Genomic DNA, 17,637 nt, shown 5'->3' on the forward strand with positions numbered 1-17,637 from the left:
GACAGGGAGGCCTAGCGTGCTGCAATTCCTGGGGTCGCAAAGAGTCGGACAGGACTGAGTGACTGAACTGAACTGAAACCAGTCCTCTGAGGCAGGTGCACAAGTCAGAGCCATGCATGCCAAACAGCAAAGTGGGGGAGACGGAGTAAAAGGTCATGGAGTGGTCAGTGTAGCCCGGAGCAGTACGGGCCTCTGTCCAAGTGTCTCATGGGGGAGGCGGGGCTGCTGTTGGTGGGCAGGGCCGACAGCTAAGCAACTGGAAGCAGAGAGAAGAGCAGAGACCAAGGGAAGCACACTAAGTGACTCTACAGCCTCCTCTCAGTGTCTCTGCTCATGGAGACCTTCAGGAATAATGTGTGTGGCTGCGTCCTTCTAATCTTACACCAGCTATTATTTTCTGTTTTAATTTTGTTGAAGTATAGCTGATTTACAATATTGTGTTTACAATTTCTTCAGTAAAAGAAACTATATATATATATATATATATATATATATATATATATGTAGCTTTGACTAGATAGACCTTTGTCTGCAAGGTGATATCTCTGACTTTTAACTTGCTATCTAGGTTGGTCTTAGCTGTTCTTCCAAGGAGCAAGCATCTTTTCATTTCATGGCTGGAGTCACCATCTGCAGTGATTTTGGAACCTAAGAAAATAAAATCTGCCACTGTTTCCACTGTTTCCCCATCTATTTGCCATGAAGCTATGGGACTGGATGCCATGATCTTAGCTTTTTGAATAATGAGCTTTAAGCCAGCTTTTTCCTCTTTGCTTTCTACCATAAGGGTGGTGTCATCTGCATTGTCTGAGGTTATTGATATTTATTCCCCAATCTTGATTCTAGCTTGTGCTTAATCTAGCCCAGCATTTTGCATGATGTACTCTGAATAGAAGTTAAATAAGCAGGGTGACAATATACAGCCTTGGTGTACTCCATTCCCAGTTTTCAACCAGCCTATTGCTCCATGTCCAGTCATAACTGTTGCTTCTTGACCTGTATACAGATTTCTCTGGAGGCAGATAAAGTGGTCTGGTATTCCCATCTTTTGAAGAATTTTCCAATTAGTTGTGATCTACACAGTCAAAGGCTTTGGCGTAGTCAGTGAAGCAGAAGTAGATGTTTTCCTGGAATTCTCTTGCTTTTTCTATGATCCAGTGGATACTGGCAATTTGATCTCTGGTTCCTCTGCCTCTTATAAATCCAGCTTGTACACCTGGAAGTTCACAGTTCATGTACTGTTGAAGCCTAACTTGGAGAATTTTGAGCATTACTTTGCTTGCATGAGAAATGAGAGCAAATCTGTGGTAGTTTAGACATCTTTAGTATTGCCTTTCTTTGGGTTTGAAATGAAAACTGACCTTTTGCAGTCCTGTGGCCACTGCTGAGTTTTCCAAATTTGCTGGCATATTGAGTGCAACACTTTAACAACATCATCTTTGAGGATTTGAAAGAGCTCAGCTGGAATTCCATCACCTCCACTAGCTTTGTTCGTAATGAGTTCACACTCCAGGATGTCTGGTTCCAGGTGAGTGGTCACATCATAGTGGTTATCTAGGTCATTAAGATCTTTTTTATAATTCTTCTGTGTATTCTTGCCACCTTTTCTTAATATCTTCTGCCTCTGTTAGGTCCATACCATTTCTGTCCTTTATTGGATCCATCTTTACATGAAATGTTCCCTTGGTATCTCTAATTTTATTGAAGAAATGTCTAGTCTTTCCTATTCTATTGTTTTCCTCTATTTCTTGGCATTTTTCACTCAAGAAGGGCTTTTTATATTTCCTTGCTGAACTCTCCAGAGTTCTTTGGAACTCTGGATTCAGATGGGTATATCTTTCATTTTCTCCTTTGCCTTTTGCTTCTCTTCTTTTCTCAGCTATATGTGAGGCCTCCTCAGGGCCTTTTCACCTTTTTGCACTTCTTTTTCCTGGGGATGCTCTTGATCACTGCCTCCTGTTCAATGTTATGAACCTCCTTCCATAGTTTTCCATCTATCAGATCTAATCCCTTGAATCTATTTGTTACTTGTACTGTATAATCATAAGGGATTTGATTTAGGTCATAGGTGAATGACCTTGTTGTTTTCCCTACTTTCTTCAATTTAAGCCTGAATTTTGCAATAAGGATTCATGATCTGAGCCACAGTCAGTGTGTATATACATGTCTGTGTGTATATATACATATATTCTGGTTCATATTCTTTTCCAGTATATTTTATCATAGAATAGTGATTAGAAGTCCCTGTGCTATATAGGAGGACCTGTGTTTATACATTCTATGTATAATAATTTGTGTCTACTAATCTCAAGGTCCTAGTCCATCACTCTCCACCTGCCTCTCCCTTGGAAACCAGAAGTCTGTTCTCTGTGTCTGTGAGTCTGTTTCATAAATGTTCATTTGTGTCATATTTTAAATTATACATGTAAGTGATATCATATGATATTTGTCTTTCTCTGACTTACTTTGCTAAGTGTAACAATCTGTAGATCCACCCATGGAGTTGCAGATGGCATTATTTCATTTTTTTTTATGGCTGAGTAGTATTCCATTGTGTGTGTGTATGTGTGTATACCACATCTTCTTTATCCATTTCACTGTCAATGAGGATTTAAGTTGTTTCCATTTCTTGGCTATTGTAAATAGTTACACCAGCAATTCTGGCCAACATCACTCTGAGAGATTAATGGAAGGGATATTTGAGAATGTAGTTCAAAGATTTTCTAGCAGAAATTTAGCTCAGTGTAATTTTTAAGCAAACAGAATGTATTAATGACTCTGTCTAAACTATGAAACTGATCAAGTGCACTGCTTAGTTTTCAGGGAAATTTGGAAAACATTCATGTTGATTTTTACAAATACATTCTGGTAAGAGTAATTTAAGAAACCCCAAGGTTGAATTATGCCTCCAGACTTTATCCATTTTTTCTATAACACCTTTTTTCACCCTAATATATAGAAAACTAGAGTAATATTAAGTTTATGAAAAGTTGATTAAAAAAGATAGATTACTGAAATATATCTTTTAGAGATTATTCATTTCTTTGACTTTGTTCAATTAAAATTTGTTAAATAGAGCCCCCATGGTGTCAGATGATGGGTGAGTAGTGGTTCAACAAAAGACCACAAGAATTGACGAAACACAAGTCCTGAAGGATGAGGTGTACAGACTAACTGAGGGGCCGAGCAGGAAGGCCAAGGTAGGAGCAGAAAGTGGGAAACAGGACTTGAGGCCCATTCGTTTATGAGGCTCTGAGTGGAGCATTTTGGGGTTGCCAGGCTAAGACTACATTGGTCAATTCAAACCAAAAAGAACAGGGATCTGCTGGGTTCTGTGGGGATCTGACCTAAGAAGTGCAATGGGGGAAGGCCCTAGGAAGTGGGGGAGACTGTTTCTCAGAAGGGCTCTTGGGGGTGTCACACCAGGAAACTACCCTTACTTGAATCCTTACAACTGTTATCTGAGGCATGTACCTGAGGGAGAGGCTAGAGTCAATGTTAAGGCCCCTATGGCCACTGGCCACACACAATGGATATGGAGGCAGCGAGTACGTGAGGCTGCTCAGCTGAACTCTCAACAGCGCATTCTGTGATGTCTCAGCATCAGGACCATCATTACTCTGTAGCAGACATATTAAAGGGCATGGGTATCATTTTCTGAAGCCACTGTAAAACCCAGGTAACCAAGGCAACAAGGAGGAAGCCTATGAGGAACAGGCTCCCTACTGTTTGGACACTCATTCCCCATGTGAGAGCCAGGAGAACATATCAGGGACTCAGAGGGTGTGGGGATTTGTGGGGATAGCTTAGTTACATCATCATGACCAGTGCACATTGAGGCATCTTCTGACGCTTGGCCTGTACCTGTCCTGAGTTGTTCATGTACCTGCTCAGGGTTTCCTGTACAGAACAGGCTCTTCCCCTTCAGCCAACAGGACACCTAGGGCAGTCAGTTACCATCTCTGTTTGTTGTGAGTGAGTCATATTTTAATAGACTTAGAACAGGTTGTGGGGTCTTCACAGGTTGGTCAGCAAGGCTGACCATTGCAGGGTGGCTTTTAATACTCGAGCTGGCTGGCTTGGGTGGCTGCACCTTTTCTGTGTCTGCCAATCCAGGGTGACGGCCGGTCCCCACAGGACATGGATGGGCATGGCCGTCCTGGAGTGTGAGTAGGATGCTTCTAGTGGAGAGATGCTGGGGAGGAAAAAAGGGCACTGGAATATTAAAAGTATCAAGGTTGAGATACTTGAGGTCATCTCTGTGGACAGCTTGCAGACGGGACAGGGTCACATGAACTAGGGCCCGGCTCCTTGAATCAGGGCCATGACTGTGGACTTATTGGGTTGTTCCACAGTAATCTGAGCGAGGCACTGTTCACCTTTGGGGGCAGTGAATACACAGGATGTGGTACAGCTTCCATGTTTGGGTATGTTGTGTAGCCTTTAGGATCCTCATGGTGGGGGAATTAGCTTTTCTGACAGGTCCCCACATTGCCCTGTCCAGGGTCTAGATGAGGGGTTGGTCCAGCCTAAATTAGGCATTTGGGGGAAATTTAGCACAAAGCGCTGATTCCTGGGCTTCCCCAGTGACTCAGTCAGTAAACAGTCCTCCTGCAATGCAGGAGACCTGGGTCCCATCGCTGTGTGGGAAAGATTCCCTGGAGGAGGGAACGACAACCCACTCCAGAATAGGAGCTGAGGGCTGGACAGAGAGATGGCTGCACGTCTGGCCCTGAGGGGTCACAGATCCAATATCACTTTGCTTGCACGGCCTGGAGTGCCCTCTTGGAGGTTTGGAGGAATTTGTCTCTCCTGAGGGGTCTGGTCCATGAGGTTGTGGGGAGGGAAGGTCAGGGCAGGGGGTGGAGAAGGTGTCTCAGGTCAGGCGGAGGAGCCAGCAGTTGGGGGATACGGAGCAGGGAGCAGGTCTGCCATGGATGTACCAGATGGAGGGCAAACCTGCACCCCAGTGCATCACAACACAGAGAGGCCCGGGCAGTGGGCGCAGGAAGGCCCAGGTGGGCGTGTTGCAGGCATGGGCCCCCACTTTCTGTTATAGCTGAGAAAACCTTGACTGCCAGGAAGATTAACTGATGCTGCTGGGCAGTCTGCAGGGAATTCAGAGTCTTGCAACTTTGTGTGTGGTGCAGTGTCCACAGGGCAAGCAGTGGACAGATTCACAGGCTCCGTGGGGTCCTCAGGCAAATCCCCTGGAGGCATTTTTGCAACTCGGCCTCCAGGCTAACAGTCATCACCGTTGTTCCCCTCGTGTGGGAAGGTGATGGTCTTGGGGGGTCCTGCTGTCCATCGAAGCATCCAATCCCCAGATCCCACAAATAAACCCAGTGCCTGGTACAGCGGTATCTGCTGATCCTGGCAGTGCCCTTTGGGATTCTTAAAAAATTATGTTTCCTATTCTTTTCTTTTATGGTTTATTATAGGATACTGAATTTAGTTCCCAGTGCTGCACAGCTGCTCCTTGCTGTTTATCCATTCTTTATATGCCACTCTGCATCTGCTAAGCCCAAACTCCCAGACCTTCCCTCCTCTACCAGGCAAACACAAGTCTGTTCTCTGTGTCTGGACCCAGAAGTTATCACATTTGGGGTGTGTTTTATGTTTGTGAGCAGCCCGCTAACTTTTTCGGACACTTTACCTGTGGCAGCTCTAAGTCCTCAGGCCACTTGCCTTGAGTCACTAGGTGCTGAGGCTTGAGTGGGGCTGAGCTGTCCCTTGGTTGGGGCTGAGGTGTAGAAGCAGGAGATACACAGAGCTTGACTTTGCGAGAGGCTTGATTCCCCTGGGAGGGTCCTGGTCATCTTGGTCAACACAGCCCTCACGGGGTGGGGGAAGGGGGTCTCTGTCTCCTCCCTTGAGAGCATCTTCATCCATCAGTTCATATGTGGGGTGGGGAAGGGATGCTGCTTTTGTGTCTGACCATTAACTAATGCACCCAGGATGTAATGGAAATCTGAGCTAACTTCTCAGAGGAGGCAGGCAGCGGCATCCATACTCAAAGACTGTTTGGAAACTCGCCCCAAGAGATGAGTTGCTGGGATAGCTACCCCACAGAGGACAGTAACAGTGGGAACAGGTCCTTGGCCCCTCAGTGGGCTCCAGTAAATAATTCCCGAGGCCCTGAGGACTCCAGTCATTTTTTGTGAAGCTGGCCCTTTGAATTGTGATGCACAAGGGGCACACAGCAAGGCGACACCATGCATCCAAGGCCATAGAAGGGGCCCTCTAGATGCAGTCACCCTCTCCCCGCAGGAGGGCAGGAACCGCCTGCAGCCTAGAGGCAGCCCCTCCGCTCAGCCTCGAGGTGACTCAGAGTCTCCTGACTGTGACACCAGTTGTTGTGCCTGGGTTACATGACTGTTTATTAAGTCCAGCCCCTGGAGTGTCTGAGGTAAGTGCGAGGAGACTGAAATAGAGAAGCTTCTTGCTCACAGGTCGGGGAGGAGGAGGCCACAGCAGCACAGGGGCCTGGGGTGGGGTGGAGGGGTCAAGGCTGGTGTAACAGAGAGAGAGGCCGGACCTAGGGCCTTCTATTGAGGCCCCTGGGCAGAATGCTTTGGGCTTCCCACCTAGGAAGCCCCCAGGCTAAGATGGGATTAGTCACTTCAGACCAGAAGGAGCAGGGTTAAGTGAGCTCCATGGGTCTCATCTAAGGGAGACACACACTATAGGCCATGGGAAGGGGTAGATGGTTTGTCCCGAAGACTACTGGGGAGTCACATCAGGAACTCATGTTGATTTGTGACCTTGAGGGCAGTTCTCAGGGGGAGGGGCTAAACTCAGATCCAGGCCCTGCCCACGACGTGGTCACACAGAATGGACAAGGAGGCAGCAATAGCATAAGGAGTCTAACTGAACTCTCATCATATTTACTAGCATGAACATAACCACGTTATATGAACTTTGGAAAACAATCCAGAAAATCCCCTGGTATCCCAGTGGTTAGAACTCAACGCTCTCACTGTGGAGGTCCCAGGTTCAGTCCCTGGTTGGGGAACTAAAATTCCTCAAGCGTCAAAGCATGGACCAAAAAAATTCCAGATCTCTACACGGTCCAAATGTATGAAGTCAATATTTTTCTGTTTTCTTCTTCTTTTCTTTATACACATTTTACAAAATTATAATAGCAATTGCTATGTTGCTGTGTTTTTTAACTTTGTATACACAGAATTCTGAAAAATATCACTTACCATTCTTTGTTCACTCTCAAAATGATCTCGCCCAGCCCATGTCATCAAACATCTCCACTCAATATCATATCAGCTGCAACTTCTCCCATGACCGTACACTCTGTATCCAAGCACCTATCTGACATCGACATCTGGCACCTGATAAGCATCTCACACGGAGCTTGTCTGACACACACCTCTTGTTCTCAGCCTCACCTTGATTCTGCACTTCACAAATTCCCACCTTTAAGTGCAAAACTCAGCCAGTTCTCAAGCAAAAATGTATATATCATTCATGAGTCCTCTATTTCTTACAACTCTCATGAATACATCAGTCAGGCTGCTGACTCTCCCAGATGATACGAGATCATTTACATGATGGCCACTCCTGAAACTCCCAGCATTTTAACCAAAATATTGCAAATCCTCCTCAGAAAGTTTCCTGGTTTCAGCTCACACACCTCCAATAGTTAGCACTCCAGGGTGTGGGCAGAGAGATCAGTTTAAAATGCTAATGAGATTGTCATCTTCCCTGTGCAAAGTCATCCAAAATATTCCCAGAAGACAAATCAGAAATAAGATGGTCTGATATTCACATCTGTTTAAGAATTTTCCACAGTTTGTTGTGATCCACATACTCAAAGACTTTAGCGTAGTCAATGAAGCAGTAATAGATGTTTTTCTGTGATTCAGTGGATGTTGGCAATTTGATCTCTGGTTCCTTTGGCTTTTCTTATCTGGCTTGAACATGTGGAAGTTCTTGGTTCATGTACTCATGAAGCCCAACTTGGAGAATTTTGAGCATTACTTTGCTAGCATGTGAGATGAATACAATTGTGCAGTATTTTGAGCATTCCTTAGCATTACCTTTCTTTGGGATTGGAATGAAAACTGACCTTTTCCAGTCCTGTGGCCACTGCTGAGTTTTCCAAATTTGCTGGCATATTGAGTGCAGCACTTTAACAGCATCATCTTTTAGGATTTGAAATAGTTCAACTGGAATTCCATTACCTCTACTATCTTTGTTCGCAGTGATGCTTCCTAAGACCCACTTGACTTTGCACTCCAGAATTTCTGGCTCTAGATGAGTGATCACACCATCGTGGTTATCTGGGTCATAAAGATCTTTTTTGTATAGTTCTTCCATGTATTCTTGCCACCTCTTCTTAATATCTTCTGCTTCTGTTAGGTCCATACCATTTCTGTCCTTTATCGAGCCCATCTTTGCATGAAATGTTCCCTTGGTATCTCTAATTTTCTTGAAGAGATCTCTAGTCTTTCCCATTGTATTGTTTTCCTCTATTTCTTTGCACTGATCACTGAGGAAGGTTTCCTTATCTATCCTTGCTATTCTTTGAAATACTGCATTCCGATGGGTATATCTTTCCTTTTTTCCCCTATCTATTGCTTCTCGGCTTTTCACAGCAATTTATAAGGCCTCCTCAGACAACCATTTTGCCTTTTTGCATTTCTTTTTCTTGGGGATGGTCTTGATCACTGCCTCCTGTACAGTGTCATGAACCTCCGTCCATAGTTCTTCAGGCACTCTATCAGATCTAATCCCTTGAATCTATTTGTCACTTCTACTGCATAATCATAAGAGATTTGATTTAGATCATACCTGAATGGCCTAGTGATTTTCCCTCCTTTTTTCAATTTAAGTCTGAATTTGGCAATAAGGAGGGCATGATCTGAGCCACAGTCATCTTAGTCTCTATGTATTTGTGTTTTTCCCATTTTTCCTCCTGTTACTGATGTCCAGTTTTTAGGACATTGTTGAAAAAATGCTTAGTATAGTTTCTATAATTTTAAATTTGTTATGAATTGTTTTGTGACTAAACATGTTATCCATTATGGAGAAAGCTCCGTGTGCATTTGAAAAGGCCATGTATTCTGCTATTTTTGGATGGAATGTCTTGTAGATATTTATAAAATATGATTTATATATGCTCTTTTTAAACTGATGGTCATTTAATTACAAACATATTCTAAAAAGACCTAGTTTTTTATTCCATTTCCACGTTTGGCTTTTGTAGTCCTATTTTACATCTTCACATCTATTCTTTGTTTTATTATAGTTATAATTGATATTATAGTTTCTTTTAATTTAATTTATAGTTTTTAATTTATAGTTTTCTTTTTAAGCTTATTTGAATGGTTTATCCACAGGCTTTACTATGGTTTGCTGTTTCTAGTGGGTGTTTTCCTTTCCTATAGATTCTTACTTCTTCTTGTAGCATCTTTTGTTTTCACTTAACAAAGATCCTTTAACATTTCTTTTAGAGTAGTTTTAGTATTGATGAACTTTTAGTTTTTGCCTGTCTGAGAAATTCTTTCTCTCTCCTTCTCTTTTGAATGATAATCTTGTTGGGTAGAGAATCCAATGTTGTAGGTTTTCCCTTTAATATATAATGCCACTCCCTTCTGGCCTGCAAAATTCCTGCAGATAATTCAGCTCATAGTATTATGAGCTTCTCCTGTATGTAAGGGCTTCCCCAGTGGCTAAGTGGTAAAGAATCCTCCTGCCAAAGCAGGAACCACAGGAGATGCACATCTGATCCCTGGGTGGGGAAGATCCCCGGGAGGAGAAAATGGCAACCCACTGCAGTCTTCTGGCCTGGAGGATTCCAAGATCTGAGGAACCTTGTGGAGTTGTATAGAGTAGGACATGACTGAGTGACTGACACTTTCACAGGCTACCTGGGAAGCACCGCTTTGTCTTCTGCAAACACCCGAAGTAAACTGCTAGTAAAGAGTAAACCCGATCACATCAGAGTCACCCAAGATAATCGCCCATTCCCTTAATCTGCTGTGTCGTGTAACAAAATCCACACACAATAGGAGAGCAGTCCATCATACTCAGCCTCAAGGCTGTGCTGTCTGTGTACATCAGGAATCTGTTGCATTGTTTCTCTCTCTACACAGAGTAGACACAAGAGATGCCAGCTGGTTGGATTTTGACTGTGTCTAGTAAAGTCCAGAAACCTTGAAAAAAGCCAGACATCTAAGGGGAAGGACGTGTCACTGCTGTGACAACATGCCTCCCGCTAAGGATTATGGCCAAGAACATAACCCAGAGAGTTAGTGTTATTCTAGAGATATTCAAAAAACCTTACCATGGGAAGAAATCATGAGTTTTAAATCAATTCCCTTCTGTCCCATCTGAAAAGCATGCTCTTTAAGACAACTATTAGAACATCCCTGCTGTTGTCAGCACTCTTTCTGATTTCCTATTGGCCTCCTGCCTCACAGCCTCGACACTGGCTTTTCCTAAGCATAGAATGGTCTTCCTCCAGAAGTCTAATAAAAGGGGAAGGTCATGACACTTAAAAGGCTATATATACTAATTATTATTGACTAGGCAACCCTTATGGCAGAAAGTGAAGAGGAAATAAAAAGCCTCTTGATGAAAGTGAAAGAGGAGAGTGAAAAAGTTGGCTTAAAGCTCAACATTCAGAAAACTAAGATCATGGCATCCAGTCCCATCACTTCATGGCAAATAGATGGGGAAACAATGGAAACAGTGTCAGACTTTATTTTTTTGGGCTCCAAAATCACTGCAGCCATGCAGTGGTGATTGCAGCCACTGGTGATTGCAACCATGAAATTAAAAGATGCTTACTCCTTGGAAGGAATGTTATGACCCACCTAGATAGCATATTGAAAAGCAAAGACATTACTTTGCCAACAAAGATCTGTCTAGTCAAGGCTATGGTTTTCCCAGTGGTCATGTATGGATGTGAAAGTTGAACTATAAAGAAAGCTGAGCACCGAAGAATTGATGCTTTTGAACTGTGGTGTTGGAGAAGACTCTTGAGAGTCCCTTGGACTGCAAGGATATACAACCAGTCCATCCTAAAGGAGATCAGTCCTGGGTGTTCACTGGAAGGACTGATGCTGAAGCTGATACTCCAATACCTCATGTGAAGAGCTGACTCATTGGAAAAGACTCTGATGCTGGGAGGGATTTGGGGGCAGGAGGAGAATGGGACGACAGAGGACGAGATGGCTGGATGGCATCACCAATTTGATGGACATGAGTTTGAGTGAACTTTGGGAGTTGGTGATGGGCAGGAAGGCCTGGCATGCTACGATTCATAGGGTTGCAAAGAGTAAGACACAACTGAACGACTGGACTGAACTAAAGTGAGGCAACTCTTCAGACTGGCAGTGAATGAATAATACTTAATCAAAAATAATTTATATATTTTACAAATGTATGAATATATACACTTATTTTACAATACTCCAGAGTGCGTATTTTACTCCAGTACTCCAGAATGTATATTTTACAATACTCCAGAGTATTAAAACAGCCTTTGGAAACCTAGTCACCCTAGTTCATAAGTTCAAAATATTTTTCTCACCTCTTAGTATCTCTGAAGTAAGAAAAATTACTTCAGCCCATATTTGCTTGCTAGCTTGCTTATTTCACAAATCCTGTTTGCCAGGCAATAGTAATAATAGAGCTGCTAATTACATACAAGTTGGTCATAGCTGTTCATATTAGTGTAACTTCATTTAGGTTTTGTGCACAATATATAAAAAGTCTGACTTCTCAGGGGGAGCAACCTCACTAGCATAACAGAATTTTTCAAAGAAACATGAAAGGGTAGAGATTTCCTTCATATAAGAGCAAGATTTTTTTCAGAGCTCAGGGAATATGAAAAAGAAATGAGGCTGGTTAGAATTCATTTTTGACCAGACTTCTAAGAAACCTGTTTAACCCAGCAAGTGTCTTAATTTCTTGGTGTGCTGCATGAACATGTATCTGAACAATTAAAACAATATCCTTGCCAAAAATAGATTTGGTTGTTATGCATTGTTCCTTAAATGGGCAACCATTAACACAGCACTGTTGTGCATAAAACAAAGATAACATCTCAAACTCAAAAAGGGATTCAGAAGAATTGATTCTAAAATTGAATATATTCTAGGAATAATTTAACCATATTATTTTGTGCACACTTAACATCTTATGTCTGCTAATATTCATAGTCAAATAAAGCTTTTTAGAACTTAGAATCCAAATAACTTAGAATCCAAGTAACATGCATCTGCTTGCTGTAGAGTTAATTTTGGTTTAGGCTATAGCTCTATAAAAACAGTCCAAGAACAGAACTCAGAGCTACAGAATATACAGCATCATGGTGTCAATTCAATAAACTACTAAAAAGGGTACTCTTTTGTATCTGATTTATAATCTGAGTCTTTTACAATTTGTGTTTACTGTTTTTTAACTAATTAATTTATTTTAATTGGAGGCTAATTATTTTACAATATTGTAGTGGTTTTTGCCATATATTGACATGAATCAGCCATGGGTGTACATGTGTCTCCCATCCTGAACCCCTCTCCCACCTCACTCCCTATCCCATCCCTCTGGGTTGTCCCAGGGCACCAACTTTGAGTGCCCTGTTTCAAAGTTTGGACTGGTGATCTATTTCACATATGGTAATATATATGCTTCAATGCTATTCTCTTAAATCATCCCACTCTCGCCTTTTTCCACATAGTCCAAAAGTCTGTTCTTTACATCTGTGTCTCTTTTGCTATCTTGCATATAGGGTCATTGTGACCATCTTTCTAAATTCCATATATATGTGTTAATATATTGTATTGGTGTTTTTCTTTCTGGCTTACTTCACTCTGTATAATAGGCTCCATTTTCATCCACCTCCTTAGAACTGATTCAAATGTGTGTATGTTTAGTTTTGAAATATATAAAACTTGCTTCAACTCTCAAAAGGAAGAATAAGTAAGAAATTCTTAGGAAAGTCTTACTCTCATTCTTACTATTCTCAGTGTGCTGCTAATCCGGAATATATTCTTGAAATGATTCCATATTGATTCACAGTCATCTTCTTCATCCTTTTTTATGTTGTTGTTGTTCAATCACTTAGTCGTGTCCAATTTTTTGTGACCCGGTGGACTGCAGCATGCCAGGCTCCCCTGTCCTTCACTATCTCTCAGAGTTTGCTCATGTTCATGTCCACTGAGTCAGTGATGATATCTAGGCATCTCACCTTCTATCACCCTATTCTCCTCCTGCCCTCAGTTGGTCCTAGTATCAGGGTCTTTTCCAGTGAGTCAGTTCTTCGCATCCAGTGGCCAGAGTATTGGAGCTTCAGCTTCTGCATCAGTCCTTCCAATGAATATTCGAGACTGATTTCCTTTAGGATGGACAGGTTAGAGCTCCTTGCTGTCCACGGGACTCTCAAGAGTCTTCTCTAGCACTGCAGTTTGGAAGCATCAATTCTTCAGTGCTCAGCCATCTTTATGGTCCAAGTCTCAGATTTGTACATAACTACTGGAAAAACCATAGCTTTGACTAATACAGACTGTTGCTGCCAAAGTGATATCTCTGTTCTCAATATGCTATCTAGGTTTGTCATAGCTTTCCTTCCAAGGAGCAAGTGTCTTTTAGTTTCATGGTTGCAGTCACCATCCACAGTGATTCTGGAGCCCAAGAAAATAGAGTCTGTCACTGTTTCCACTTTTTACCCTTCTGTTTGCCATAGAAGTGATGGGACCAGATGCTATGATCTTAGTTTTTGACTGTTTTAAGCCATCTTTTCCACTCTTCTCTTTCACCATCATCAAGAGGCTCACTAGTTCCTATTCACTTGCCATTAGAGTGGTATCATCTGCATATTTGAGGTTGTTGATATTTCTCCCAGCAGTCTTGATTTCAGCTTGTGATTCATCCAGCCTGGCATTTCGTATGATGTACTCTCCATATTAATTTAATAATCAGGGTGACAATATACAGTTCAATATGTTCCTCTCCCAGTTTTGAAGTAGACCATTGTTCCATGTCTGGTTTGAAATTGTTCTTCTTGAGCTGCATATAGGTTTCTCAGGAGACAGGCACAGTGATCTGGTACTCCCATCTCTCTTAGAATTTTCCACAGTTTTTTGTGATCCACACAGTCAATGGCTTTAGTGTGCCCCTTGAAGCATGGTTAAATCCTTTTTCATAGCTTCGTGCTATACACTATGCTGTTGTGACTGGGAGTTTGGGTTTTTTCCAACATTTACTGTTACACACAATATAATGAATTACTCTGCATATTTTGTTTCTATTTGTTCATCCGTGTACCTCTACAAATAAAAATTGTGTTTATTCTTAAAAGTGAGATTGTGGTGTGAAAGGTTAAATATGTATCTCTTTTAAAACACTGCTAACTCCCTTCAGCAGCTCCAGCCTTTCTCTACAGATTTCTAAATTGCCTACTGTCACACTTTGAAATGTTTGTCTATGTGATGTGTGAGAAATAATACCTCCCTGAAGTCATAGGGTTTTTTGTGTTTGTTTTTTTTTTTTTTTTTTGCCATTAAAAGCATAATTTATTGCTTACATTTCCCAAGAGAAAGGAGCATGCCATGCCAAGCCTCACCACACCTCAGGAAAAGCAGCAAGTTTTGGTCTGGGTATTGTCAAGATCCCATTGGGAAATTAGAGCCTGCTCAAGGGGCACAGTTCGTGGACACCCTGATGGGCTGTCTGGACTCTGACTGTATTTCCTTTCAGCAGAGGCAGGACTCTGGACACAGAAATACTTTCCATGAGTCTTGGGCTAGCAGTTTTCAAGCTGCAGGGCTGCATGAGCCTTGGAACCTGGAACATGAAGCAGTGGTTTTGACATGGACTGTGGAAACTGGTGTATTCTAGAGAGTGGGCTGTGAGCCTCCCGGTGCCCCATCTCTCCAGAGTTCTCCCCAAACTTCTCTTCTTTTCATCTTAGCCTCTTCCTCCTCCGGGCACTCCTGACCCAAGCAGAGAAGTCACACTTCCTTATCTGTTGAACCATCAGTAATCAGAGTTTGTCTGCCCAAAGCTGTGTTTGATGCTGGGATAAACCTGAAGCTTCTAACCCTCGAGGTTGGGAAAACTGGACAGCTACATGTGAAATTAGGACACTTCCTAACACCATACACAAAGATAAAATCAAAATGGATTAAAGACCTAAATGTAAGACCAGAACCTATAAAACTCTTAGAGGAAAACATAGGCAGAACACTTGATGACATAAATGAAAGCAAGATACTCTATGATGCACCTCCTAGAGTAAGATAAATAAAAACAAAAGTAAACAAGTGGGACCTGATTAAACTTAAAAACTTTTACACAGCAAAGAAAACTATAAGCAAGGTGAAAAGACAACCCTCAGAATGGGAGAAAATAATAGCAAATGAAACAATTGACAAAGGATTAATTTCCAAAATATACAAGTACCTCATACAACTCAATACCAGAAAAACAAACAACCCCATCAAAAAGTGGGAAAAAGACCTAAACAGACATTTCTCCAAAGAAGACATACAGATGACTAACAAACACATGAGAAGATGTTCAACATCACTCATTATTAGAGGAATGCAAATCAAAAGTACAATGAGATATGACCTCACACCAGTCAGAATGGCCCTCATCAAAAAGTCTACAAACAATAAATGCTGGAAAGGGTGTGGAGAAAAGGGAAAGTTCTTGCCTTGTTGGTGGGAATGTAAACTGCTACAACCACTGTGGAAGACACTACAGAGATACCTTAAAAACTAGGAAGGTGATAGGATCTTGATCTCTTCTTCTTGCATTGTTTTAAAGACAGTCATAAACTGGCATGAGCCACCCAGTAAGTGAGCCTGGCAGGTAGGTGGCTTCTGCAGCCTTCTTTCTGATATGGAACTATGAGGGGAAGGGTGTTGTAAGGGTAAACTCCATGGAGAGGGTGTATTTAGCATAGAGTCCAAGGAAAATAAGTATGAAGTGTAGCTCCTGCAGAGTTAGGGGGCAGAAAAGCAAGCTTAGTTACTGAAAGGTGAGTTAGGAGCATTAAAGTAAAAAAAAAAAAAAAAAGAGAGAGAGAGAGAGAAAGAAAGAAAGCTAGGGATGTTCAGATCTGCCACTGTTCTCTTTGTATTCTTTGTTCTCAGGAAAGGGAAAGAGAAAAACTTATTCCTCCTTTTTCTTTTCACTGCAACAATATGTTATGATATTTGCCTTTTTATGTTTGACTTGCTTCACTTAGGGTGATCTCCAGGTCCATCCGTGTTGCTGCAGGTGGCATGAGTTCATCCATTTCCTGACTGAGTAATACTCCATTGTACACATGGACCACATCTTTATCCTTTCATCCACCTATGGACACATAGTCTGATTCCGAATTCTGGCTACTGTGAACAACGCTACAGTGAATATCAGGGAGCATGTATCTTTTCCAGTTGTTTTTCCCCAGAGAGATGCCCAGGAATGGAATTGTCAAGTCATCTAGTAACTCTCTAAAAAGACTTTTAAGGACCCTCCATTCTGCTCTTACTAATTCATGACCACACCCCCGGCCCCCCAGTAGCACAGGAAGGGTCTCTTTTCTCCACATCCTCTCCAGCATTTCTTGTTGGTAGATATTTAGCCATGGCCTTTCTGTCTACAGCGAGGTGATACCCCACTGTAGTTTGGATTTGCATTTTGCTAGTAATAAGTGATGTTGAACATACTTTCACGTGCATGGTTTTTAAACAGTGTGAGTAAAATCTGCCTCCTGAAATTGGGGTTTTGAAAGTCTGCCCTATTTAGAAGTCATTTTTGATTATCTACCCTAAGATATTTTTTGTAGGCTTGTCTCTTTTGCATCACCGACTCAATGGACATGAGTTTGAACAAACTCTGGGAGATGGTGAAGGACAGGGAAGCCTGGTGTGCTGCAGGCCCATGGGGTCACAGAGAGTCAGACATGATGGACCGACTGAACAACAACAACTCTTTTGCAGGTCCAAAGGCCTTTGAAGTGCCCCTAAGCACAGGTTTAGAGTTGATGCTGTGGAAATGACCACAAGAGAGCAGGATCTCTTCATGCCCCATTCTGGCCTGTTCCCGGTTGTAAATTAGTGGAATGTACCTGACCAAACACCCAGCGGCTGTTTGGGTGTAAAGACTTCCTCTCCTTACCCCTCATCCCCCAAACCAATCCCAGTCTTGGCAACACCATCCATTAGGTGGACTGTTATCCAAAGGTGGAGTGGATCTAAGGAAGCTGGATGGACACAGGAACCCCAGCACAAGGGGGCATGCAGATGGGATAACTTCTCACATCTCTTCCAGGCTACAGGGTCCACCGTCCTTTGGGTGCACAAGGCTGGGTTTATCTGTAGGAGGACACTCCTGGGTTTGGAGGATGTGGACCCATGCAGAGAGAACAGGCACTCTAGGTCCAAGAGGGTGTATCTCTTGGCACACCCTCCATAACACCCTGTGTCCCTCGACAGCGCAGCCTTGGGACCCCACCCCACTCACCCTTGGAGATGTGACCCAGGCCAGGTTGACAGAGTCAGAAGGAATATATTAATAGTAGGCATTGCTTTTTTCTTTTTTAATTTATATTTTAAACTCGAGACTATTTCATTTACACTGTTGTGTTTGTTTTAGGTGTACAGAAATTTCACTCATATA

Source organism: Ovis aries, chromosome 2 (genome assembly GCF_016772045.2).
Source record: "Ovis aries strain OAR_USU_Benz2616 breed Rambouillet chromosome 2, ARS-UI_Ramb_v3.0, whole genome shotgun sequence".
Taxonomy (NCBI): Eukaryota; Metazoa; Chordata; class Mammalia; order Artiodactyla; family Bovidae; genus Ovis; species Ovis aries.